General features: G+C 41.8%; 2 long non-coding RNA genes and 13 other non-coding genes across 15 annotated transcripts; 10 read left to right on the forward strand and 5 right to left on the reverse strand.

Annotated features, from left to right (window-relative positions):
* The first annotated feature begins 522 nt into the window (after positions 1-522).
* Positions 523-594, forward strand: trnad-guc (transfer RNA aspartic acid (anticodon GUC)). The gene has a single exon. It is a non-coding gene; the product is annotated as a tRNA-Asp (tRNA).
* A 577-nt stretch (positions 595-1,171) lies between these two features.
* On the forward strand, positions 1,172-1,243 carry trnav-aac (transfer RNA valine (anticodon AAC)). The gene has a single exon. It is a non-coding gene; the product is annotated as a tRNA-Val (tRNA).
* A 599-nt stretch (positions 1,244-1,842) lies between these two features.
* trnav-cac (transfer RNA valine (anticodon CAC)) lies at positions 1,843-1,915 on the forward strand. The gene has a single exon. It is a non-coding gene; the product is annotated as a tRNA-Val (tRNA).
* A 468-nt stretch (positions 1,916-2,383) lies between these two features.
* Positions 2,384-2,455, reverse strand: trnaq-uug (transfer RNA glutamine (anticodon UUG)). Its single transcript has one exon. It is a non-coding gene; the product is annotated as a tRNA-Gln (tRNA).
* A 151-nt stretch (positions 2,456-2,606) lies between these two features.
* On the forward strand, positions 2,607-2,678 carry trnad-guc (transfer RNA aspartic acid (anticodon GUC)). Its single transcript has one exon. It is a non-coding gene; the product is annotated as a tRNA-Asp (tRNA).
* A 582-nt stretch (positions 2,679-3,260) lies between these two features.
* Positions 3,261-3,333, forward strand: trnav-aac (transfer RNA valine (anticodon AAC)). The gene has a single exon. It is a non-coding gene; the product is annotated as a tRNA-Val (tRNA).
* Positions 3,334-3,932: 599 nt separating this feature from the next.
* On the forward strand, positions 3,933-4,005 carry trnav-cac (transfer RNA valine (anticodon CAC)). Its single transcript has one exon. It is a non-coding gene; the product is annotated as a tRNA-Val (tRNA).
* Positions 4,006-4,473: 468 nt separating this feature from the next.
* trnaq-uug (transfer RNA glutamine (anticodon UUG)) lies at positions 4,474-4,545 on the reverse strand. Its single transcript has one exon. It is a non-coding gene; the product is annotated as a tRNA-Gln (tRNA).
* A 1,471-nt stretch (positions 4,546-6,016) lies between these two features.
* trnav-cac (transfer RNA valine (anticodon CAC)) lies at positions 6,017-6,089 on the forward strand. The gene has a single exon. It is a non-coding gene; the product is annotated as a tRNA-Val (tRNA).
* Positions 6,090-6,563: 474 nt separating this feature from the next.
* trnaq-uug (transfer RNA glutamine (anticodon UUG)) lies at positions 6,564-6,635 on the reverse strand. Its single transcript has one exon. It is a non-coding gene; the product is annotated as a tRNA-Gln (tRNA).
* Positions 6,636-6,786: 151 nt separating this feature from the next.
* Positions 6,787-6,858, forward strand: trnad-guc (transfer RNA aspartic acid (anticodon GUC)). The gene has a single exon. It is a non-coding gene; the product is annotated as a tRNA-Asp (tRNA).
* A 582-nt stretch (positions 6,859-7,440) lies between these two features.
* trnav-aac (transfer RNA valine (anticodon AAC)) lies at positions 7,441-7,513 on the forward strand. The gene has a single exon. It is a non-coding gene; the product is annotated as a tRNA-Val (tRNA).
* A 599-nt stretch (positions 7,514-8,112) lies between these two features.
* Positions 8,113-8,185, forward strand: trnav-cac (transfer RNA valine (anticodon CAC)). Its single transcript has one exon. It is a non-coding gene; the product is annotated as a tRNA-Val (tRNA).
* A 6,470-nt stretch (positions 8,186-14,655) lies between these two features.
* Positions 14,656-18,473, reverse strand: LOC146508963 (uncharacterized). The gene is made up of 4 exons (XR_014876840.1): positions 18,118-18,473; positions 17,246-17,337; positions 14,846-14,936; positions 14,656-14,763 (listed from the first exon to the last, which is right to left on the reverse strand). It is a non-coding gene; the product is annotated as an uncharacterized LOC146508963 (long non-coding RNA).
* A 125-nt stretch (positions 18,474-18,598) lies between these two features.
* On the reverse strand, positions 18,599-21,296 carry LOC146508964 (uncharacterized). The gene is made up of 3 exons (XR_014877051.1): positions 20,018-21,296; positions 19,634-19,682; positions 18,599-19,156 (listed from the first exon to the last, which is right to left on the reverse strand). It is a non-coding gene; the product is annotated as an uncharacterized LOC146508964 (long non-coding RNA).
* Positions 21,297-26,914: the final 5,618 nt, after the last annotated feature.

Raw genomic sequence — 26,914 nt, forward strand, 5'->3', positions numbered from 1 at the left:
GAAGCTTGGGGCCTTCAGTGGTGGCAACAGAGTTAGAAGTGAGAAGAGTACAAGGGGAATTGTTGCCTTGAGTCAAGGTGGCCAATGAAAGATACAGCAGGACGCTGAAGTGGAAAGTGCAGTACAAGAGCATGAGCGAGGTTGGGTGCGGCATGAAGACCACGCACAGATGGGATCAGCCAACAGAAGAGGAGTGGAATTGACTGGGCCACTAACTTGTTCTATAAGTAATTAGACTCTCATGCTAGCGTGTGCTAATGCTAATGCAACTGCGGAGCAAAGGGCAAGAAAGCCAAATGAGGCTCCACTGAGACTTGAACTCAGATCAGTGGATTCAAAGTCCAGAGTGCTAACCGTTACACCATGGAATCCTCCTGCAAAGAGAAAAAAGTTCTCTGTCAAACACCCATAAAACTGTAGTTCCTGGTAAAGTGATGGGGAATTTTACATGGCCGACGACAATTTGTGTGTCATACCTGCTGAGAATCCCACCTTGACGTGTCCCCGATAGTGCCTTGCAGGTCCTCGTTAGTATAGTGGACAGTATCTCCGCCTGTCACGTGGAAGACCGGGGTTCGATTCCCCGACGGGGAGTGAGCAGTCTCCTTCTCTGCTCTGCCTTTTACCTGGAATGACCACACAGCCGTTAATTGCACGCTACGTGCATTTTTTTGCACAGAGTCCATCATTCAAAAAGACCCTGTGGAATTTCTCCACCACATCCTAGTCAATCTAACAATCTAGTCCTATAATGGGTTTGAAAAAACATCAATTCCACCTGTGCACTCACAAGTCAAAAATGTCTTCTAGGCAAGAGCTCCCATGAGAAGAGAAGCTAGTCCAAGAGAACTCTGCTTGTCCAGCGTTTTCTCTGCTTTACTTGCGTCCCTATTAACAAATAAGTCTCTTGGGTTTGTCTTCTGTAGGTTGTGTGCTAGCCTGACAAAGAACATCAAAGAGCTTGTCGACAAGAAGATCAGCTCCCATTTGAAGAGATGCTATCTCGAGATCACAATTTGGATTGTCAATATAACCATAAATGGGGGAATGCTTGAAAAATGACACAAATGGGAGTTCCCCCGCTTCTCACTAGTCCTACATGATCTGTCATTAAAGTCCTCAAATGTAAGAAGGCATCGAAATGCCCCTCTAATGACGAGAGGGCATGCACGCTCCGTAGTGTAGTGGTTATCACGTTCGCCTAACACGCGAAAGGTCCCTGGTCCGAAACCAGGCGGAAACATGCTTCTTTGTTTCTCGATACAAAAGTGTCTACCTGCAGGCATTGCTTTATCTTATGGGGTTGTACTGCTGTTTGGGACACAGAGGAGAGAAAGTACTCAAATCTTGTACAGGGCTCTGACGCTTGTAACCTTTGGATGCTCATGTTGCTAAAAAGTTGTCTATAGCCCAAATTTCAGGAAATTTCACACAAATCAACATGTCTCCAGTCACCATATTCACTGAAGATGCAGGCACAGACTAAGCTCTTGGAAATGAGTGGCTCTAGCTGGCCTGCACAGGACTTGGGCCTATTTTCAGCCAATGCACAACGCGATCAAACGCATGGCCTCTTTAGGCAACAGTTCTGCTGCTCGAGGTTCTGGGGTTCTTAGGCCAGCATATGTCGAGCTGCGCTTGCTTCAGAGAACTCCTAAATGTCAAAAGTTTAAGTGAGCCTAACATCGAGACTATAGTTCAGATTCCTTGCTAGCGAGCGTCTGTCTCTTCTCCATGGTTCCTTCCGTTCAAGGGCATGATAGTAACATGCCATCAGATTTGTCAGATTGGTCAGATTACTGATTAAGACACATTCCAAAGCCAAGCGAGCCATCGCTCACCGTTTCCGTAGTGTAGTGGTTACCACATTCGCCTCACACGCGAAAGGTCCCCGGTCCGAAACCGGGCGGAAACATGGGTCTTTTGCTTCTTTGGTCACAAGGGAATTGATGTTCACTGTTTAGACAACTCTGCTTGTCCAGCATTTTCTCTGTTTTACTTGCGTCCCTATTGAGAAATAAGACTCCTAGTTTTGTCTTCTATCGGTTGTGTGCTAGCCAAGCAAAGGACATCAAAGAGCTTGTCAACCACAAGCTCGGGGCCTTCAGTGGTGGCAACAGAGTTAGAAGTGAGAAGAGTACAAGGGGAATTGTTGCCTTGAGTCAAGGTGGCCAATGAAAGATACAGCAGGACGCTGAAGTGGAAAGTGCAGTACAAGAGCATGAGCGAGGTTGGGTGCGGCATGAAGACCACGCGCAGATGGGATCAGCCAACAGAAGAGGAGTGGAATTGACTGAGCCACTAACTTGTTCTATAAGTAATTAGACTCTCATGCTTGCGTGTGCTAATGCAACTGCGGAGCAAAGGGCAAGAAAGCCAAATGAGGCTCCACTGAGACTTGAACTCAGATCACTGGATTCAAAGTCCAGAGTGCTAACCGTTACACCATGGAACCCTCCTGCAAGCAGAAAAAAGTTCTCTGTCAAACACCCATAAAACTGTAGTTCCTGGTAAAGTGATGGGGATTTTTACATGGCCGACGACAATTTCTGTGTCATACCTGCTGCGAATCCCACCTTGACGTGTCCCCGACAGTGCCTTGCAGGTCCTCGTTAGTATAGTGGACAGTATCTCCGCCTGTCACGCGGAAGACCGGGGTTCGATTCCCCGACGGGGAGTGAGCAGTCTCCTTCTCTACTCTGCCTTTTACCTGGAATGACCACACACCCGTTAATCGAACGCTACGTGCATTTTTTTGCACAGAGTCCATCATTCAAAAAGACCCTGTGGAATTTCTCCACCACATCCTAGTCAATCTAACAATCTAATTCTATAATGGGTTTGAAAAAACATCAATTCCACCTGTGCACTCACAAGTCAAAAATGTTTTCTAGGCAAGAGCTCCCATGAGAAGAGAAGCTAGTCCAAGAGAACTCTGCTTGTCCAGCGTTTTCTCTGCTTTACTTGCGTCCTTATTAACAAATAAGTCTCTTGGGTTTGTCTTCTGTAGGTTGTGTGCTAGCCTGACAAAGATCATCAAAGAGCTTGTCGATAAGAAGATCAGCTCCCATTTGAAGAGATGCTATCTCGAGATCACAATTTGGATTGTCAATATAACCATAAATGGGGGAATGCTTGAAAAATGACACAAATGGGAGTTCCCCCGCTTCTCACTAGTCCTACATGATCTGTCATAAAAGTCCTCAAATATAAGAAGGCATCGAAATGCCCCTCTAATGACGAGAGGGCATGCACGCTCCGTTTCCATAGTGTAGTGGTTATCACGTTCGACTAACACACGAAAGGTCCCTGGTCCGAAACCAGGCGGAAACATGCTTCTTTGTTTCCCGATACAAAAGTGTCTGCCTGCAGGCATTGCTTTATCTTATGGGGTTGTACTGCTGTTTGGGACACAGAGGAGAGAAAGTACTCAAATCTTGTACAGGGCTCTGACGCTTGTAACCTTTGGATGCTCATGTTGCTAAAAAGTTGTCTATAGCCCAAATTTCAGGAAATTTCACACAAATCAACATGTCTCCAGTCACCATATTCACTGAAGATGCAGGCACAGACTAAGCTCTTGGAAATGAGTGGCTCTAGCTGGCCTGCACAGGACTTGGGCCTATTTTCAGCCAATGCACAACGCGATCAAACGCATGGCCTCTTTAGGCAACAGTTCTGCTGCTCGAGGTTCTGGGGTTCTTAGGCCAGCATATGTCGAGCTGCGCTTGCTTCAGAGAACTCCTAAATGTCAAAAGTTTAAGTGAGCCTAACATCAAGACTATAGTTCAGATTCCTTGCTAGCGAGCGTCTGTCTCTTCTCCATGGTTCCTTCCGTTCAAGGGCATGATAGTAACATGCCATCAGATTTGTCAGATTGGTCAGATTACTGATTAAGACACATTCCAAAGCCAAGCGAGCCATCGCTCACCGTTTCAGTAGTGTAGTGGTTATCACATTCGCCTCACACGCGAAAGGTCCCCGGTCCGAAACCGGGCGGAAACATGGGTCTTTTGCTTCTTTGGTCACAAGGGAATTGATGTTCACTGTTTAGACAACTCTGCTTGTCCAGCATTTTCTCTGTTTTACTTGCGTCCCTATTGAGAAATAAGACTCCTAGTTTTGTCTTCTATCGGTTGTGTGCTAGCCAAGCAAAGGACATCAAAGAGCTTGTCAACCAGAAGCTCGGGGCCTTCAGTGGTGGCAACAGAGTTAGAAGTGAGAAGAGTACAAGGGGAATTGTTGCCTTGAGTCAAGGTGGCCAATGAAAGATACAGCAGGACGCTGAAGTGGAAAGTGCAGTACAAGAGCATGAGCGAGGTTGGGTGCGGCATGAAGACCACGCGCAGATGGGATCAGCCAACAGAAGAGGAGTGGAATTGACTGGGCCACTAACTTGTTCTATAAGTAATTAGACTCTCATGCTAGCGTGTGCTAATGCTAATGCGGAGCAAAGGGCAAGAAAGCCAAATGAGGCTCCACTGAGACTTGAACTCAGATCAATGGATTCAAAGTCCAGAGTGCTAACCGTTACACCATGGAACCCTCCTGCAAGCAGCAAAAAGTTCTCTGTCAAACACCCATAAAACTGTAGTTCCTGGTAAAGTGATGGGGATTTTTACATGGCCGACGACAATTTGTGTGTCATACCTGCTGCAAATCCCACCTTGACGTGTCCCCGACAGTGCCTTGCAGGTCCTCGTTAGTATTGTTGACAGTATCTCCGCCTGTCACGCGGAAGACCGGCGTTCGATTCCCCGACGGGGAGTGAGCAGTCTCCTTCTCTGCTCTGCCTTTTACCTGGAATGACCACACACCCGTTAATCGCACGCTACGTGCATTTTTTTGCACAGACTCCATCATTCAAAAAGACCCTGTGGAATTTCTCCACCACATCCTAGTCAATCTAACAATCTAGTCCTATAATGGGTTTGAAAAAACATCAATTCCACCTGTGCACTCACAAGTCAAAAATGTCTTCTAGGCAAGAGCTCCCATGAGAAGAGAAGTTAGTCCAAGAGAACTCTGCTTGTCCAGCGTTTTCTCTGCTTTACTTGCGTCCCTATTAACAAATAAGTCTCTTGGGTTTGTCTTCTGTAGGTTGTGTGCTAGCCTGACAAAGAACATCAAAGAGCTTGTCAACAAGAAGATCAGCTCCCATTTGAAGAGATGCTATCTCGAGATCACAATTTGGATTGTCAATATAACCATAAATGGGGGAATGCTTGAAAAATGACACAAATGGGAGTTCCCCCGCTTCTCACTAGTCCTACATGATCTGTCATAAAAGTCCTCAAATGTTAGAAGGCATCGAAATGCCCCTCTAATGACGAGAGGGCATGCACGCTCCGTTTCCGTAGTGTAGTGGTTATCACGTTCGCCTAACACGCGAAAGGTCCCTGGTCCGAAACCAAACATGCTTCTTTGTTTCCCGATACAAAAGTGTCTGCCTGCAGGCATTGCTTTATCTTATGGGGTTGTACTGCTGTTTGGGACACAGAGGAGAGAAAGTACTCAAATCTTGTACAGGGCTCTGACGCTTGTAACCTTTGGATGCTCATGTTGCTAAAAAGTTGTCTATAGCCCAAATTTCAGGAAATTTCACACAAATCAACATGTCTCCAGTCACCATATTCACTGAAGATGCAGGCACAGACTAAGCTCTTGGAAATGAGTGGCTCTAGCTGGCCTGCACAGGACTTGGGCCTATTTTCAGCCAATGCACAACGCGATCAAACGCATGGCCTCTTTAGGCAACAGTTCTGCTGCTCGAGGTTCTGGGGTTCTTAGGCCAGCATATGTCGAGCTGCGCTTGCTTCAGAGAACTCCTAAATGTCAAAAGTTTAAGTGAGCCTAACATCGAGACTATAGTTCAGATTCCTTGCTAGCGAGCGTCTGTCTCTTCTCCATGGTTCCTTCTGTTCAAGGGCATGATAGTAACATGCCATCAGATTTGTCAGATTGGTCAGATTACTGATTAAGACACATTCCAAAGCCAAGCGAGCCATCGCTCACCGTTTCCGTAGTGTAGTGGTTATCACATTTGCCTCACACGCGAAAGGTCCCCGGTCCGAAACCGGGCGGAAACATGGGTCTTTTGCTTCTTTGGTCACAAGGGAATTGATGTTCACTGTTTAGACAACTCTGCTTGTCCAGCATTTTCTCTGTTTTACTTGCGTCCCTATTGAGAAATAAGACTCCTAGTTTTGTCTTCTATCGGTTGTGTGCTAGCCAAGCAAAGGACATCAAAGAGCTTGTCAACCAGAAGCTCGGGGCCTTCAGTGGTGGCAACAGAGTTAGAAGTGAGAAGAGTACAAGGGGAATTGTTGCCTTGAGTCAAGGTGGCCAATGAAAGATACAGCAGGACGCTGAAGTGGAAAGTGCAGTACAAGAGCATGAGCGAGGTTGGGTGCGGCATGAAGACCACGTGCAGATGGGATCAGCCAACAGAAGAGGAGTGGAATTGACTGGGCCACTAACTTGTTCTATAAGTAATTAGACTCTCATGCTAGTGTGTGCTAATGCTAATGCAACTGCGGAGCAAAGGGCAAGAAAGCCAAATGAGGCTCCACTGAGACTTGAACTCAGATCACTGGATTCAAAGTCCAGAGTGCTAACCGTTACACCATGGATCCCTCCTGCAAGCAGAAAAAAGTTCTCTGTCAAACACCCATAAAACTGTAGTTCCTGGTAAAGTGATGGGGATTTTTACATGGCCGACGACAATTTGTGTGTCATACCTGCTGCGAATCCCACCTTGACGTGTCCCCGACAGTGCCTTGCAGGTCCTCGTTAGTATAGTGGACAGTATCTCCGCCTGTCACGCGGAAGACCGGGGTTCGATTCCCCGACGGGGAGTGAGCAGTCTCCTTCTCTGCTCTGCCTTTTACCTGGAATGACCACACACCCGTTAATCGCATGCTACGTGCATTTTTTTGCACAGAGTCCATCATTCAAAAAGACCCTGTGGAATTTCTCCACCACATCCTAGTCAATCTAACAATCTAGTCCTATAATGGGTTTGAAAAAACATCAATTCCACCTGTGCACTCACAAGTCAAAAATGTCTTCTAGGCAAGAGCTCCCATGAGTAGAGAAGCTAGTCCAAGAGAACTCTGCTTGTCCAGCGTTTTCTCTGCTTTACTTGCGTCCCTATTAACAAATAAGTCTCTTGGGTTTGTCTTCTGTAGGTTGTGTGCTAGCCTGACAAAGAACATCAAAGAGCTTGTCAACAAGAAGATCAGCTCCCATTTGAAGAGATGCTATCTCGAGATCACAATTTGGATTGTCAATATAACCATAAATGGGGGAATGCTTGAAAAATGACACAAATGGGAGTTCCCCCGCTTCTCACTAGTCCTACATGATCTGTCATAAAAGTCCTCAAATGTAAGAAGGCATCGAAATGCCCCTCTAATGACGAGAGGGCATGCACGCTCCGTTTCCGTAGTGTAGTGGTTATCACGTTCGCCTAACACGCGAAAGGTCCCTGGTCCGAAACCAGGCGGAAACATGCTTCTTTGTTTCCCTATACAAAAGTGTCTGCCTGCAGGCATTGCTTTATCTTATGGGGTTGTACTGCTGTTTGGGACACAGAGGAGAGAAAGTACTCAAATCTTGTACAGGGCTCTGACGCTTGTAACCTTTGGATGCTCATGTTGCTAAAAAGTTGTCTATAGCCCAAATTTCAGGAAATTTCACACAAATCAACATGTCTCCAGTCACCATATTCACTGAAGATGCAGGCACAGACTAAGCTCTTGGAAATGAGTGGCTCTAGCTGGCCTGCACAGGACTTGGGCCTATTTTCAGCCAATGCACAACGCGATCAAACGCATGGCCTCTTTAGGCAACAGTTCTGCTGCTCGAGGTTCTGGGGTTCTTAGGCCAGCATATGTCGAGCTGCGCTTGCTTCAGAGAACTCCTAAATGTCAAAAGTTTAAGTGAGCCTAACATCGAGACTATAGTTCAGATTCCTTGCTAGCGAGCGTCTGTCTCTTCTCCATGGTTCCTTCCGTTCAAGGGCATGATAGTAACATGCCATCAGATTTGTCAGATTGGTCAGATTACTGATTAAGACACATTCCAAAGCCAAGCGAGCCATCGCTCACCGTTTCCGTAGTGTAGTGGTTATCACATTCGCCTCACACGCGAAAGGTCCCCGGTCCGAAACCGGGCGGAAACATGGGTCTTTTGCTTCTTTGGTCACAAGGGAATTGATGTTCACTGTTTAGACAACTCTGCTTGTCCAGCATTTTCTCTGTTTTACTTGCGTCCCTATTGAGAAATAAGACTCCTAGTTTTGTCTTCTATCGGTTGTGTGCTAGCCAAGCAAAGGACATCAAAGAGCTTGTCAACCAGAAGCTCGGGGCCTTCATTGGTGGCAACAGAGTTAGAAGTGAGAAGAGTACAAGGGGAATTGTTGCCTTGAGTCAAGGTGGCCAATGAAAGATACAGCAGGACGCTGAAGTGGAAAGTGCAGTACAAGAGCATGAGCGAGGTTGGGTGCGGCATGAAGACCACGCGCAGATGGGATCAGCCAACAGAAGAGGAGTGGAATTGACTGGGCCACTAACTTGTTCTTTAATAAACATCTTAAGTAGTGTAATCGGTTATTTTTCCAGCCTTAACAGGTTTACAATGTAATTGCACTGTCGACCAAACCTTCCTTCCTTCAAAGCTCCACATCATCTTGGACTGGCTATAAACAAGAGTCAACCAGTAGTGCACCTTCATCCGACAGTTTCAGTCAATAAGTCGATCTTTTTCACGTATAACATTCCCTTCTCCGGATCCAGAAACTCTTTACTCTCACCTTTTTAAAGTATGGCATCTGGCTTTAAACATTATTGCGTTTTGGTTATCTGGACACCCTTGAGGTAGGTCCCTCAAGCAGAGCAAGCTTTGGCAGTGCTTGTGGTTTAATCAGGAAAACCACTGGGTTCCCCTTGTATTGCAACGGGCCTTGCTTCCAGGCCCCCCATAGCGCATTACTTGGTAGTAATGGACTTTAACAATTATAACTTGGGGTTTCCCGCTGGATCTTCGCAGGGCAAGGCCTCTATGTGAGTGGTCCACCAGTCTGACGACCTTATCCCACCATCATCAATTAAAAGCATAGACAAATTGTAAAAACTACTTTTTACTATGTTATTGATATTTCTCTGGTAAACGTAATTGAAATCCATAATTTTGCCAACTGAGACATTCCACCTTAGCTTTTATTTATCCTAGTAAGTGTCAGAACCACTATTCAGGATGAAACAAAGACCCATTGGCTGGTTGTGTACTTAGTGAGTACATCAGGCAGCAGAAACCTGAGAAAGGAGAGGAACCACCATGGAAGGACAGGCTTCTGGACGGCATGTATCACCACCAAATATAGGAAGTGGCTGATGTTGAGAAAGACTGAAAGACCACACAGGAACAAGACCTAAGGACAAGATTGATAGGTGCTGAGGACCAGTGATGGGAATAACTGCGTTACAAGTAACGGCGTTACTTTTTTCAGTAACGAGTAATCTAACTAATTACTATTCCTATTGTTACAACGCCGTTACAATTACTACCAAGAAAATGCGGTCCGTTACTATTTTTCAACAAACAGAAGGTTGAAGCTGTGTTCAGCTTACCGCATCTTATATCAGTTGTAGCTGACTATGTAAGTAATCTGGACGCTACAGCTTTAAGCAGCTGCGCGCGCTCCCACGGACGGTAATCACGATCACTGTCTAGCACAACACCTGGAGCTAAGGGGCAAAACAATCGCATGAGTGCTGCTGTTTGACTGAGGAAGAATAAAGTAGTTGTGGTAGGCCAATTACATGACCACTTAAAGACAAAGCAAGAAGGTGATATATACCAGTTTTTAAATTGTGTTGATAAGCCACGTAAAACCAGAGTCATGATAAACAATATATATGTGGCGTTTTTACCGTGTTTACTGTCTAAGGACAGCGCTAGCAAGCACTCTCTGCTTATGAGAGAAAAAAAAAAAACAGGAAGTTTTAGGAGTGATGGCGAGAGAGAGAGAGAGAGAGAGAGAGAGAGAGAGAGAGAGAGAGAGAGAGAGAGTTTTGAGATGTGAAAGATTTAGCGTGTTTGGAGTGTGTAGTTAATGTGTTGTCTTGTGTAGTTAGTGTGTATTGTTGTGGATAGTTTTGTGTTGTGCGTCAGAACAATTAGGTGACTGCTGTCTCCAAGTAGAAAAAGGAGTGATACACCTGCTGCTGTCAGACCTGCAGGTATCAGGCTGTGATGTTCTCCTTTATAGTGGACAGAAATTATTTTTTTGGAGTGGCACAAATAATTTGTGTGGCATCTTATTGAAGAACAGCTGATTGTTCTGTAAATAGTTTGAAATGGTTATTTTAAAAAGGGTAAAAGGTAAATGGATGCAAATAACTTTGTTTGCAAAACTTGTGCATATGATTTTAAAATTGACAATTTATATTTTTATTTACAGTTATGAAATATGATTCATTAAACATGTTTGTGATTTTAGATCAGTTGTGTTAATACAGTATGTCAAAATGAAAACATAACTGTAAATTCAGACACGTGAGGTTGTGCCGAAAAGAATGATACCAAACAAGACAAAGTAAATAGTTTTTAAAGGTACAATGTGGAGGGAAAATCAAAAGTAGTTAAAAATGGCCAATTATACCCTGGACCCCAGAGTTAAACGTTTTTTTTAAAGTAACGCAATAGCTACTTTTCAAGTAATTAGTTACTTTAGAATATTGTAACTCAGTTACTAACTCAGTTACTTTTTTGAAGAAGTAACTAGTAACTATAATTAATTACTTTTTCAAAGTAACTTGCCCAACACTGCTGAGGACTACCACAACCACACACAAGATCCCAGTTGCAGGCTGTGCAAAAATGCCCTTGAGGTAATTCAGCAGATAACAGTAGGGTGGAAGATGTTAGCAAGCAGGACACATGGAACGCCATAACCAGGTCATACTCATACTCAAAACAACTAAAACAAGATAAAATCCCGTGGCACTTGTAACAGTCACAATGGTTTGGTGTCTCTTTAAGTTGTTTAGTTGACTTAGCCTGGCTAGCTTGTACAATTAGATTTTCCAAAATAAAATGGTTTGAAAATGATGAAATGACACTGCAGTACTGAGAGGAAGTAGAATTTGGGTGGGGAAAAAGGAGAAAATCTTGATGAGCAACAAAAATTGGACTTCGTTATAGTGCAAATATTCAAATCTGTAATTTGAACTTGCTACATATGATGAATAATAAAATGCTATGATGCGTAAAGACACAAAAGTATTTCCAAAAAGGTTTGTTTTTTAACAAACCCTGGAAATTTTATTTTAAAAATGTATTTCCATGTATTTCCTTTGTATTTCCATGTTTGTGCGATATTCTTTGCACAATCTACACAGACCTCAGTTTACAGGTTGTTGAACCTCTGGAGACATCTGTTTGTGGAGGGCAGTAAGGGAAGAGAAATTGTCTCATGATGTTAGGACCTTCAGTGTGAAAATGGATACCTTTTGAAGGTACTGCATGTAAATGATGAAAGTCTGATGACAAAACACAATTAATAAAATCTCCCAAATTCAAATTTGGAGCTGTTCCAGAAGAGGCTCCTGACAAATGAGGGCTTTGTCTCTCATTCTAGCTTTAAATATCCTGGAAACTACATATAAGCTTGCAGTCTGATTGCATTTATTTGTGTATGCGACTCAACTCTTGAGCGGTCGTGGCCCAAGAGTTGAGAAGTTGCCTTATTATCGGAAGGTTGCTGGTTCGAGCCCTGGCTTGGACAGTCTCAGTTGTTGTATGCTTGGGTAAGACACTTCACCCGTTGCCTACTGGTGGTAGTCAGAGGGCCCGGTGGTGCCAGTGTCCTGCAGCCTCACCTATGCCAGTGCGCCCCAGGATGGCTGTGGCTACAATGTAGCTTGCCATCGCCAGTGTGTGGATGACTGGATGTGTAAAGCGCTTTGGGGTCCTTAGGGACTAGTAAAGCGCTGTACAAATACAGACCATTTATTTATACGGCAATAAAAGAAAGTAAAAAAAAAAAATTGCTTGTTTGTTTATTTATTATTACAATAAAAATGAGAGTTTGAACTGTAAAGAATTGAATAACAGCAATGAGGTAAATGTGGAAACATCCTTTGTTTTTATTTCACAAGTCAAGCAAGTAGTTTTTTTTTCTCTACCTGAAGTCTAGTGACCTCACCTGGGAATTAATGTTTACGTTCACCTATATAACTATATGAGTCTAGTTTAGATTGCATGGCTCAAAAACTAATTACATACCTTTATAAATAGGCTGTATTTGTCTTTAGTTTTGACAAATGCAAAGGAATAAATTACAACTAGTAAAAACAGTGCGCTGACCTAGAGTGAGCACTCCACCCTTTTGGATCCTTATCTGAACTCCCAGTCGAGTGACCAGACCCAAGCACAGACTTTTATAATGTTGTGTTTATTCTGTACTATGTATTTAGTTTAACAACAACTAAACAACTACTAAAAATTGGTATTGTTACAGAGTGACTTTACTTGTCTTGTGTGAGGGACTAAGCTCATAATACACACATACAGGAGAATTTATTTTCAGATTTCCTAAAATAAATAAGGAAATAAATAAACAATACAACTTAATTTGATAATCCTTTCATAACACAGGTTATAGTATTTAAGAGGGAAAAATAGTGCTTACTAAATGAAAGAGAAAATAAATAGATTCATAGTGGCAAGTGTTAGAGGACACTCACAATACAAATCCTTGAAATGTTCCTTCTTAGTGTCAAACACATTCCTAATTGTGTAGGTCAGAATTCCCTACAAAGCTGAATACAGTGGCTTGCAAAAGTATTCGGCCCCCTTGAACGTTTCCACATTTTGTCACATTACAGCCACAAACATGAATCAATTTTATTGGAATTTCATGTGAAAGACCAACACAAAGTGGTGTACACGTGAGAAGTGCAACAAAAATCATACATGATTCCAAACATTTTTTACAAATAAATAACTGAAAAGTGGGCTGTGCGTAATTATTCAGCCCCCTGAGTCAATACTTTGTAGAACCACCTTTTGCTGCAATTACAGCTGCCAGTCTTTTAGGGTCTGTCTCTACCAGCTTTGCACATCTAGAGACTGAAATCCTTGCCCATTCTTCTTTGCAAAACAGCTCCAGCTCAGTCAGATTAGATGGGCAGCGTTTGTGAACAGCAGTTTTCAGATCTTGCCACAGATTCTCGATTGGATTTAGATCTGGACTTTGACTGGGCCATTCTAACACATGGATGTGTTTTGTTTTAAACCATTCCATTGTTGCCCTGTCTTTATGTCGTTGTCCTGCTGGAAGGTGAATCTCCACCCCAGTCCCTAGTCTTTTGCAGACTGCAAGAGGTTTTCTTCCAAGATTGCCCTCTATTTGGCTCCATCCATCTTCCCTGTCCCTGCTGAAGAAGAGCATGATGCTGCCACCACCATATTTGACAGTGGGGATGGTGTGTTCAGAGTGATGTGCAGTGTTAGTTTTCCGCCACACATAGCGTTTTGCATTTTGGCCAAAAAGTTCCATTTTGGTCTCATCTGACCAGAGCACCTTCTTCCACATGTTTGCTGTGTCCCCCACATGGCTTGTGGCAAACTGCAAACGGGACTTCTTATGGTTTTCTGTTAACAATGGCTTTCTTCTTGCCACTCTTCCATAAAGGCCAACTTTGTGCAGTGCACCACTAATAGTTGTCCTATGGACAGATTGCCCCACCTGAGCTGTAGATCTCTGCAGCTCGTCCAGAGTCACCATGGGCCTCTTGGCTGCATTTCTGATCAGCGCTCTCCTTGTTCGGCCTGTGAGTTTAGGTGGACGGCCTTGTCTTGGTAGGTTTACAGTTGTGCCATACTCCTTCCATTTCTGAATGATCGCTTGAACAGTGCTCTGTGGGATGTTCAAGGCTTGGGAAATCTTTTTGTAGCCTAAGCCTGCTTTAAATTTCTCAATAACTTTATCCCTGACCTGTCTGGTGTGTTCTTTGGACTTCATGGTGTTGTTGCTCCCAATATTCTCTTAGACAACCTCTGAGGCCGTCACAGAGCAGCTGTACTTGTACTGACATTAGATTACACACAGGTGCACTCTATTTAGTCATTAGCACTCATCAGCCAATGTCTATGGGCAACTGACTGCACTCAGACCAATAAGGGCTGAAGAATTACGTACACCCCACTTTTCAGTTATTTATTTGTAAAAAAAATGTTTGGAATCATGTATGATTTTCGTTCCACTTCTCACGTGTACACCACCTTGTATTGGTCTTTCACGTGGAATTCCAATAAAATTGACTCATGTTTGTGGCTGTAATGTGACAAAATGTGGTAAAAGTTCAAGGGGGTCGAGTACTTTTGCAAGCCACTGTAACTGAGTCTCAGTAATCCAATTAACAGACTCATCAGACTTGTCTCCTAATGGACACTTTGCAAGCAACTGAGATACACCAGCAGGTTTAACAAAACAGCATTATTTGAATAAAATGGATCCCTAATCAATGTCGTATGTGGTGTCAAATATACTACCTTTAAATACAAAACTGAAATGAGAAAAGTTGAATGTTTACAATTCAGACTTAATGCACACAAAACATGCCGTTTTATACCTAGGCTAATATAATTAACTAATAACAAATTTAAAGAGTGTACAATTTAAAGTGATCCTTTGAAAGAACAGTGTTGTAGCACAGTCCTCTGGAAGTCAATCTCACACGTTCAAACAAGCATCTGAAATGAGATAAAACCACTTAAATATTCAGAGAAAACTCATTCTGTGTGTGTGTGTGTGTGTGTGTGTGTGTGTGTGTACCATCAGGTTTCTTCCTGCTGTTCTGCACAGGCTTTTTTGTCCATGTGAGTTTGAAGTCAGTCACACCCTGCTTGGCGAGTGTTGCTTGCAGCTAAATAAGAAGAAAGAGGATGTATTATGTTAGATACGCTTACTGTAAGTCACCTCTGAAATACGTGATTTCTGAAGTGGAGAAATTCCCCATGCTATGCGATTTTTTAAACTATCATTGACAGTTAGAAAGGGTCCTAGCTGAATCTTAGTAAAATAAGCACAATAAAATGAGTAAACATGTTTTGTTTTTTTTCCCTACAAAAATAATATTATTTTAACTACAACCTCAGGAAGACTTGAAACAAACAAAGTCTCACATCAAAAGACATGAGTTTGTCTTATTTAACCTCTAAACACCCAAACTCTTCCATGACATGCATTTTTAATTTCTCTTTGATATTTGGGTATGTTGGGACCTACTGAAAGTAAAAAAAAAAAAAAAATTCCAGATTTTATATTTTTAACTGTTTTTTGTTTCTGAGAAAAATTAGATCCACATATGAGGACATATGTTTAAAATTTCGATAGAACAGTGGCAGTATGATGTCCTTGTAAGTGGCTATCGGGCCCTTGTAGAGCAGAATTTATTATTTGGGGTCAGACATCCCAAAATGTGATGTCCACATATGTGGACGCCAGGTCCTAGGAGGGTAATTGTCTACCTGATAGACTCCAATTTCCAGTGTCATTGCTACACAGCTTGATCTATCCATAAACCAGACTTTGCCCAATTAGTGAAATGTCTTAAAGACATAAAGGTGTGGATGATTTCTTCTAAATTCAGATAAAACTTTTACCTAAAAATCTTAGAAATATAGAATCTACCAGATGCTTACTCTGTATGGCATCACTTTAGCGTCCACTATTGGAAATAGGCCTTTCAGACCTAACATTTCTCTCTCCCATTTTTTTTTTAATCTCACTTACTGAGTGCTGCAGGATTCTGTCTTAGACCTACACTATTCACTGTCTATTTATTTCGATGGCTTGGTACAAAATCTAAATGCATCTGTCCATTTTAGTGCAGATGATACAATTATTTATTGCTGTGCTTGTACCATGGTCGTGGTTTTCAAACAGTTACAGCTAGCTCTAATTAATGTATACACTCACAGCTGTGTGGGCTCCGAATGGTTTTAAATGCAAAAAAGGCCATGTTGTTCTTAATAGAAATAAGGGGGGCTGCAGTTTTTCTGTCTCTTGTATTTGCTCAAGGCATTTCTATTGAAACTTTGACCTCACATAAATACTTAGGTATTGTGATTGATGATAATCTTTCATCTAGGCCACACCTGTTAAAGAAACTTAGGGTGAAGTTTGGGTTCTTTTTCCAAAATGGGTTGTGCTTCTCTTTCACTGCAAAAAAAAAAGGCTTAATGCTACCACCTTTTTATCACTCCTGGATTACAGTGATATAATGTACCATGTCGACCAATCAAAACATGACATTTAGTTGTTTAGGGAGGGGGAAGTTTTAGGAGTGACGGCGGTGTTTTGAGACGTGAGAGATTTGCGAAATTTAGCGCAAATCTTGTGTAGTTAGTGTGTAGTGTAGTCAATAGTTTTGTTGTGTGTGTCAGAACAATGAGGCGACTGCTGAATGTTACAGGTGTTACAGGAGTGATACATCTGTTGTCAGGCCTGCAGGTATCAGGCTGTTGTTCTCCTTCATCTCATAGTGGACAGAAATTATTTTTTGGAGTGGCATAAATAATTTGTGTGGCATCAGATTTGATGCAGAACAGCTGATTGTTCTGTAAATAGTTTTATATGTTTATTTTAAAAATGCCTTGGCAGCATTTTTAGGTAAACCGCTGCAAAAAAAACCTTTGCACAACTCAGTAACTTTTTTGAAGAAGTAACTATATAATTAATTGCCCAACATTGGTCATTATATACTGTATTTTGCAGACAGAGTTACAGGACTCTCTCCCAAACCACAGACTCATACTCATAATACAAGTCAGAGCTTTACTTAAAAAAAAAAGTTGTCTTTTCAAAATTGGAGTTCAAGTTATTTTTACTTCCAAGAGTGTTAAGGTACTACACAGGTCATGAAAAGATTATTTTAAATTTTCATTGTAAGTGGGCTAAAGCAGTTAATTAAAAGTAGTCTAACATAAATGTAAATGTTGAGATTTGATTATTTTAATAAACCATGTAGCTTGGATGGATTCAATGCTGGCGTGATCACACTGCACACTTCTGCTGTTGCTCACAGTGGTCCAAGGGACCGCTCAAGGAGTTTGTGTGTTCGCTCAGACACATGAAAAATTAGAGGGAACATTGGACACAACACTGGCTGAGAGAATGGAGAAAGCTCTCTTACTGGTAATAATAATCAAGTGAGGCTAACACACACTATACCTGTTGCATCAGGGCAGCCTGGTTATCTGGATTTTCCAGGTCGACATCAGTTTGGATATTCATGCTCACCACTGTTTTCTTTGATTTGTAAACTACACAAAAACAAAACGTTTCCAAATAAATCATATGGAATTTGACAAGTACTTGGCTTAGAGGAAGTTATTAATAATATATAAGTATATTATTAGATTCAAATAGAATGTCTTAAACATTAACCAAAACCCTGTTAAAATATACAGAACACAGTCACAACATTAAGATGCCATGTTTGGAGAGATGCTATCACTATTAAGTGCACCTCTTTGACCTAAACGAATATCATAGCTTTTATTGTTCTTTTTTTAATATAAATTTGTCAAATTTTCTACTTGTCTTTGTGCTGCATGCAGATAAAGTGACTACATTTTTTTTTGAAATATAAAGCCTAAGATATCTAGGTAATGTTTAGACTTGCTAATGCTGTAGATTTATTAATGGATTGAAATTATTTTTGCAACTAGCATTGATTTAATACACTTTTAAATTTAAAAAAAAAAAAGCAAATGCTGCAGGTGCACTTCGTTATTTGTATTTTTGTGCTGCTGATGACTTTGTTATTTACATTTTTTAAAATTATTTATGCTTTAACTGCTAAAGAAAAAAATCAAACTAGTTAAAGCCTTAGACTCAGCCTTCAGCAGATAGAGAATGTCACATGACCATCTTTGCCATTTATCAGGGGCAGAAAAAAAGCAAACAGGCAAAAATATTTCTAAAATTAAACAAAGAAGTATATTGTCTTCATTATATCTTGATTAGTGTGCAAGAAATATTTTCTGGTCATTCACTGGAAATTCACTTGAGTGTTAAAACTAGGGAAATGTCATTCATACCTCCATAGCAGAAGAAAGGATATTGTTGAATGCATGGTTCGGTGGTCCAAGTTCCATCTTCCACCAATATAGCAGAGCAATTAAACTCGTTGTTAGGTTGTCCTGTTTTCCAGTTCATGAATGTGCTGATTTGTTGAGTTTCTGACCAAACCCAGACTGGAGAAAAACTAAGGCCAATCCACATTTCTTTATCCACAACTCTGCTGACTTCATCAAATGTTTCCACATCAAGGATTTGTGCCAGAGTTGAATTTTTGTTTTCACAGCTGATTTTTGCGTCATTCCAAGTCACATATGTCATATTAAAAATGTAATCACTGCCTGTTAAAGAAACAGAAGTTATAGATTCCATTAGTAACATTATACATATATTAATGATTTCATTTATGTTTTGAAAAATAGGCTATGCAGAAAAAATCTGTGATTTAAATACACCATATAAATCATATGTCAGTACTGCATATATAGTCTTCATATTTTCTTAATATTTATACTGAGTAGTTCAGGTTTGAGCTTCACTGGGAGCCTTATTCCAGTCTCAAACTAGAATATTTAAAAGTTGTATTTTTATGTTTATTATTTATTTCATGTTTTGAGCCTCATTCTGCTAAATTAGTACCAAGGGTCAATTTAATCTACAGGAGTAAAACCTTGCAACAAAGGATCTCTTTATACCTACCATCAAAACAAATGAAGCCAAGCGTTTTTGTACATTTTGCACTATCCCATCCTTTCTCATCTGTGAACACACAATATCCAGGGCCAGTGTAGTGTGGCTCGCCACGGCTCCAGCCATAATATGTGGGTGGTCGTCCATCCAGCCAGGCCCAACCTATACCGCCTGTATGAAGTCCGATCCAGGCTTTGCCTGTGTATACCCCGGCTGGAGTGTTCACCAGTGCAGTGTTGTTCTCTGGATAAGTAATTTGGGCAAGTCCAAGGTACTCCTTGATGCAGTAAGCATTGGCCTCATCCCAGGTCATATTCTCATTCACAAAGTAATAGATGTTTGGAAAGGAAGCAGTGGGGACACAGAAAGCTGGGGAAGGAAATGGATTTTTATTTGAAATTTTACTAAGAAATACTGTTTATTTATTCAGAATGCTTGTATACTTGGACTTCTATAGAATTTTACTTTCTGCAGTAAAAGAATTCCTTAAATAAGATTTCCTCAGTAGATCAGTGATGGTTCGACTTATTAATGTGTGGACGGAAACCACTTTTCATTTGTACCTATGTCAGTGAATCTGAAAATTTCTAAACTGATAGTCACCCAGATTCCAGATTAATTTAGTTAATTTGTTACTTTTATTTAATTTAATTATATATGCATTTTTGTTGGATCAAAGTCATAATGCTGGAGCAACAGCTCACCCTCAAATATGAATTAATAAAACATATTTTGGTCAGTTATTACCTCTCTTTTAAAAAATTCAAGGTAGCAACAATTTATATTTGAAAAAACAGTGAATTATTATATGCTGAATGAGAAATTACCAAACTGCTGGAATCTTACCTGAAAGCAGGAGAAGGACTAGAAACACATCCATGATCACTCTGATTAACTGTGGAGGAAAAAAAAGATTGTGTCATATCTGATTCAGCACAATGAATACACTGAAAGCTCTCTACATATATGTATGTATATATGTATGTGTGTATATATATATATATATATATATATACATACATATATATATACACATATATATACATATACATACATACTTACATATATATACACATATATATATATATATATATATATATATATATATATATATATATATATATATATATATATATATATACATACATACATACATAGAGACAGACAGACAGACAGATAATATAAGAACTTATATGAAAGTTGTATATATGTAGATAGATAAAATCTTACCACACTTCTTGAGTTACCAAACACACACAGCTGCTCGTCACTGTGTGTTCTTTTCTCTTTGAGGTTGCTTTTATAATATGATGCAAATAAGTGGAAAGTTTAAAGTTAACTTGTGACACACCCTTGATGACACTGTGAGGCTTTCTCGTGACCGTCCCATATAAACTAACTGTGCTAACCTTAGAGCTTACAACTCCTTACAACTTCCATGATTTCTTATGAAATAATTATCTAGGTGGTTCATCATGTTGTTTATGAAGGCCCAACAGCAGCTGCCCTTCCTGAGGGTCCTCAGAAGGTACAAGCTGAACTCCAATCTGCTGCTGACCTTCTACCACTCATCCATTAAGAGCCTGCTAACTTACTACATCATGGTACACACACCCCATTTTCCCCATTTCCTCTATGAATCACTACTGTGCAATACCTAATTCTATGTGAAATTACATAACGCTATTTATTACATATTACTTTTTAAAACTGGCTTGTATATTTGTACATTTTATATATTTTTCCTCTGCGCTATACAAATACAGGCCATTTACCAGTTTTTACCATTTAATACTGTCAATATGTGTATAGTGCTGCAGAACTGTGCTCTGTATCTCATTGTACAACTGTATAGCGACAATAAAGGCATTCTATCTTCTATTCATATCTATTAAGATATGTGTTCAAAGCACAATGTGACACCAACATAAGTCACATTTTGTGTTTATATTGAGTTTTACCAAAGTAAATTACATCAGTGGTAAACTTACATTGTAATTTTTTCATTGTTTGTTTTTCAGGTCATAAATCAGGTCGATTTTCTTTCCACACACTGAAAAAACATTTGGGTAAATTGCAAGATTGTGCTGATGTGAATGCAAACCTCCACTAATGATTCATTCAAATGTTCAGACCACATAATGTCAACCTGTAAAAAATCTATTAAAAATCCATATTACCTTACCGAAGACAATGGCGCCCTCGAGGCAGACATGTTTGCTCGCTCCACTCTCGAATGTCAACTTTCTTTTGTTTTTTGTGTTTTCTGTTCTTTTTGCAGTCGACAAGTGTTGTGCACTGTTAACATACATGAGACAGGCACTACTAGACATCAGCAACTCACACAATCATCTGGATTCTACTATTTTCTTACCACCTGAGCTTTCAGCTTCACCACTGGAGCTTTCAGCCATCGTTCTCCCCGGCAGCCACCGCAAACGCCACCACTCCCAGAAAGGCCACAAAGCACCGAGTCCAAGTGAGCCACCCTACCCCAGGAGAGTGCTTCGGAGACGGCGACGCAAACAAGGCAAGGCTAAAAGCTCGGGCTAGCCGACCACCGCTACCCAGCCTCTTATTGGCCAACGTGCGATCCCTGGAAAACAAACTCAACAAAATACGAGCCAGGATTACAACACAGAGGGAGATAAGAGAATGCTGCGCTCTTATTTTCACCAAAACCTGGCTCTCAGATAAAGTCCTGGAATGCGCCGTCCAGCTGCAGACTCACTCTGTACACATAGGAGACCAGACCACAGGAGTTACCACATCTCTCTGTTCATGTACCCGGCTTACAGACAGAAGCTGAAACAATCAAACCCTGTCATCAAACCTGTTAAACTCTGGACCCCAGAGACTGAGCCCATCCTACAGGACTATTTTGCTCGAACAGACTGGGATGTGTTTCAAACTGCAGCCACCATGGAGAACTGCTCTGTCAACATACAGGACTATGCTGAGTATGTGACTGGGTCCATCAGCACCTGTGTTGACAATATTGTGCCCACCACACAAATCAGAAAGTTCCCCAAGCAGAAGCCCTACATCAACAGTCAGGTACGACCCATGTTGCGTACTCGCTCTCTTGCACTCAGATTAGGCAATGAGACGGAGTACAAAGCTGCGAAGACTCAGAATCAGAATCAGAAGACTTTATTTATCCCCAAGGGGCAATTAACAAACAACATTGAAGATAATAACAAATGCACAGAATATACAGTATATACAGTTTTAAAATTACACAGTTTTAAAATTAAAGTGACTAAAGGTGAATAAATAACTGCAAGTGACTAAAAGTGAATAAAGTGTCAGTAGTGTAAGAAGAGGGTAGTTTATGTTTCTGGTGTGGGAAACATTCTTATAATCTGGAGTTAAAAACCAGAGTGGCTTTGGGGACAAAGGTGGCTATCCTCCTCTCAGTCCTGCAGGAAATGCAGCAGAGGCGTCGCCCTAAGGAGCCATTGAAATGTGAGAGGGGTCGTTGATGATTTTGGCTGCCTGTCTAAGGGCCTATTGGCTGAAAACCTGTGCCAGAGTTCTGACAGGCAGTCCAATGATTTTAGACCACACTGATGCAGTGTGCTGCAGTCTCTTCCTGTTCTGAAGGCTGAGGGAGTGAACCAGCAGGTGATGGAGAAAGTCATGATGCTTTCCAGGTAGGCATAGTAAAAAGTCATCATGATGGGTGTGCGGACTCCAAAGGAGTTGAGTTTCCTAAGGAGGTATAGCCGTTGGTGGCACCTCCTGAGAATCTCCTCTGTGTTGGCAGAGAATTTCAGGAGGTTGTCAAAGATGGTTCCCAGGTATTTGTACTCCTCAACTACCTCCACTGGCTTCCTGTTGATGGTGGTGGTGACTGAAGCAGCCAGATCCCTCTGCCTACTGGAGAAGGTCACCATCTCTTTGGTTTTGCTCACGTTCAATTCAAGTTTGGAATTCAAGAGCTGTTACACCACTCTACAAACTCCTGCAGAGCAGGCCCATGGTGTTGTAAGGGGCCTGACAGCGACAACTGTGTCGTCAGCATATTTAACCTGGTGACAGTTGGGCTGTGTGGATCTGCAGTCATCGGTGTAAAGGATGAAGAGCAGGAGGGAGAGCACACAGCCCGGGGAGGGAGCCAGTGGAGGTGGAACGGAGACCGGAAAGAGACTTGTTGACCCGAACTTTCTGAGTTCTGTTGGTCAAAAAGTCCAATATCCACAGGATTAGCTGATCATCCAGGTAAAATCGGGTGGAAAGTTTAGTGGCCAGGATATGAGGCTGCAGAGTGTTGAACACTGATGAGAAATCAGCAAACAGAAGTCTGGCGGAGGAGTCAGGGAGCTCCAGATGTTTGTGGATGGAGTCCAAGATGAAGATTTTGGCATCATCAACACCTCTGCGTGCATGGTAAGCAAACTGGAGTGGGTCCATCAGGGGGTCAGTTGCTCTTACGATGTGCTGTTTTATGATCTTCTCCATGGCCTGAGTATGGACTGAGGAAAGCCATTACAGCAGCAAAGAGGCAGTACAGAGAGAAGCTGGATGGCTTCTATTCTTATGCTGACCCCAGGCAGATGTGGCAATGCCTGCAGCACATCACAGAGTATAGGGCCACCACCAACATCATCAGCTCTCCAGGTGGTCTGCCAGATGATCTCAATGTGTTTTACACCAACTTTGAGACCCCCCCCCCCCCAGACCTCCCAGACCTTCCAAAACCCCCACATCACCTGACCCTCCCCCCGACAGCGGTCTCAATAGACCAAGACACAAGGTCCTGAGGAAGATCAACCCCCGCAAGGCAGCAGACCAGACAACATCCGTGGACGAGCCCATGAAGCATGTGCTAACAAGCTGGCTGATGTTCTTACCTCCATCTTCAACTTTTCCCTCAGTCAGTGCATCGTTCTCACATGCTTCAAGACCACAACCATCATCCCTCTCCCCAAGAAAAGCCCAGGCACCTGTCTAAATGATTACAGACCAGTTATACTCACTCCAATCATTGCAAAGTGATTTGAGAAAGTGGCGCTGGCCTACATTAGGAGAAATATTCCAAACACTCTGGATCCCCAGCAGTATGCCTACCGGCCCAACAGGTCCGCATCAGATGCCATCGCTGATGCCCTTCACTATTCCCTCTTCCACCTGGAAAATAATGACACACACACACACTCACACTTCTGTCCTCGAGACGAAGGTTTAGAAGTGTGAAGTCCAGAATGTCCCAACTCAACATCTGTCATGGTCCTGGGTCATTTTGACCCAGTGTTTTTAGTTTTCCTGTGGTTTTGTATTTTGTTCCTTATGTTCATTGGATTGTCTGGTTTGGTATTTGGATTCCCCCTGTGTCCATGCTTTTATTGTGGTGTTTGTTCTGGTACCGTGTTCCCGTCCTTTGTTTTCTGTGTTCTCCTCATCCCCTCGTGTATTCATCTTTGTTCTCTGCCTTTTTCTCTCTCTGCCTCTTTCTCTGTGTACTGTGTTGTGTTTAAGGTCCACATCTTGGTGTCAGTATTTTCAGTTTCGTGTCCTCCCCGCTCGGTCATGAGTAATTGTCCTCAGCTGTGTTCCCCGTGTGTTCCCACTTCCCTCATTACCTTCTGTGTATTTATGTCAGAGTATCCCTTTGTTCCGTGTTGTATCGTCCCTCTAGGTTGTGTGTGTTCCCCCGTGTCTTCCCAGCGCCTCAGCTTTAGTTTCTCCCAGTACAGTTTTGTATGACTTCTTATGTTCCTATTAATAAAGACCTGCCTTTTGAGTTTATCCCCGCGTGTCTTGAGCCGTGCATTTGGGTCCTCTCTTGCCTTCACACAGCCGCTGCATGACAACATCTCCTTCTTCCCCACTAGTATCAAACTGAACAGCTGACCTACCTCAACTGCAATTTGCACATCAGGACACTTTGCACACTAAGTTAATTTTACACATTAAGCTTCTTTGTACATCCATCTACCTCAACATCTGCATACCTCACTTGTCTTCACTTACTTATTTTTGTACTTATTCATTTATCTTTAATTATTTTTTATTCTTACTTTTATTTTTATTTATCTCAATATCTTGTCTTATTTTTATCCCTATTTATCTTGTTCCTTTAACCCAGTGGTTTTTTACTGCCCCCCCCCCCCCCCCCCTTGTTTTGCTGTTACTGTTAATCTGACTACATGCAGTTTTTACACGCTTACATATACACACACAGTAACTGTCCCTCCATTTAGAAAGACAGAGGCGTCATAGTGTAATTATTTTATGTGTTTTTTCCTGTGTAATAATATTCAACATTGCTATCAATACATTTTTCAAAAAAATAACTCTCTGTGCAAAATGCGTTGAAAAACAGAAAAAACTATGCTTTACTGTTTGTCCGTGATTTGGACAGGGGGAACAAATCGTGGCAGGATCAGCCTGATATTATTTGTATCCCACTGTAACTTTACTGTATAAAGAGCAAACATCTCCAAAATGTAGTTAGTCATTACAACAAGTGTTTGTGAACTAAAAATCAAGAATGTGGGATACTGTTTGTCTGTGATTTGAAGAGCCCAGCGCATGCTCCCGACGCAGGGCAAACTAATTCTGTCGCGGAGACCTACCTCAGCAAAATATGCTTCATCATATTTTCTAGGCTTTGGCTTAAAATGAAGTTGGTTTGGAAACTTCATCTTCTGCTTTACGTTTCTGTGAACCTCTGCTTTCACCCTTACCTAACTTGGCATTTGTATATGGACAGCAAAGGAAGAATTTCATTGCACAGAGAAATGCTATTTCTTCTGTACACATGACAATAAACAGTTTGAATCTTGAATCAAATATGATAACCTGTCAGGATCCTGGGTCTCCTCACCCAGCGTTTTTAGTTCTTTGTGTTTTTTGTATTTTTGTCGAGTACTCTATGGTTTCTATTTTTGATCCCTTGGCCCTCATGTTTCTCTGTGCCCCCTCTGTTCTGTGTAAAGTTTGTGTTTCTTGGTCTGTGTCTTCGCATGTTTGGAGTTTCAATCAGCAATCCTGTAGCAGCATTCTGCTGTACGGATCACTCTCTGAAGTGCTTTTTGGTCCTTAACGAAGCTTTTCCCAAACCAGGATGTGATGTTCTGTGTGAGGATGCTCTCCACAGTGCCTGTATAGAAAATCCTGAGGATCTCTGGAGAGACTCTGAACTTCCTCATTTGTCGTAGTTGGTACAGCCGCTTGAGAAGATTTTCTCCCACTGGACTCAAATTTTAGTTTAATACTCCTGCTCTAAACCTAACCCTATAAGTTGGAGAAGGTGACAACAGACAAATAGTTTTTGATTTGTGTCAGTTAGGATGATCATTTTATTTATTTCCTGATGGACAAAACAATTTAATGAAAACAAAAATTTATATTCTGATTGTCTCAGGTTAGCGTTGGGGTTGAGGTCCTTACCAATGACAACTTAGACCTCAAAAGATTAAACATGACAAATTCCATCATAACCTACAACTGCCAACCAAAAGAAGCATGTAGCTCACTAACATTACAGCTCAACTGAAGGGAAGGCAATAAGCCTCTCATCTTGTATAGATGCAGGGCCAACCCACATTTATCCCATGTAGGCTTCAAATTGTGAGGAAATACACACAGTTACAGCAAGACTGCAGACACAAAACCCCGAGGCTTTCATTATTATATGGTAAATGGCATGTATTTGTATAGCGCTTTACTAGTCCCTGAGGACCCCAAAGCGCTTTACACATCCAGTCATCCACCCATCACACACACATTCACACACTGGTGATGGTAAGCTACATTGTAGCCACAGCCGCCCTGGGGCACTGACAAAGGCGAGGCTGCCAAACACTAGCGCCACCGGGCCCTCTGACCACCACCAGTAGGCAACGGGTAAAGTGTCTTGCCCAAGGACACAACGACTGGAACCAACAACCTTCCGATTACAAGGCGAACTCCCAACTCTTGAGCCACGATCGCCCCATATATCTGGAGACTTTAATCATGCCACACTGGATTCTACTCTGGCTGCTTTTCACCAGTTTGTGAATTGTCCCACAAGGAGCAACAGGACAATTAACCTACTGTATGCCAATGTGAGAGATGCATACAGAGCCACCCCCTCCCCCCACTAGGGAAGTAAGTAAGTAAGTAAGTAAGTAAACT

Source organism: Neolamprologus multifasciatus, chromosome 11, assembly GCF_963576455.1.
Source record: "Neolamprologus multifasciatus chromosome 11, fNeoMul1.2, whole genome shotgun sequence".
NCBI classification, from domain to species: Eukaryota; Metazoa; Chordata; class Actinopteri; order Cichliformes; family Cichlidae; genus Neolamprologus; species Neolamprologus multifasciatus.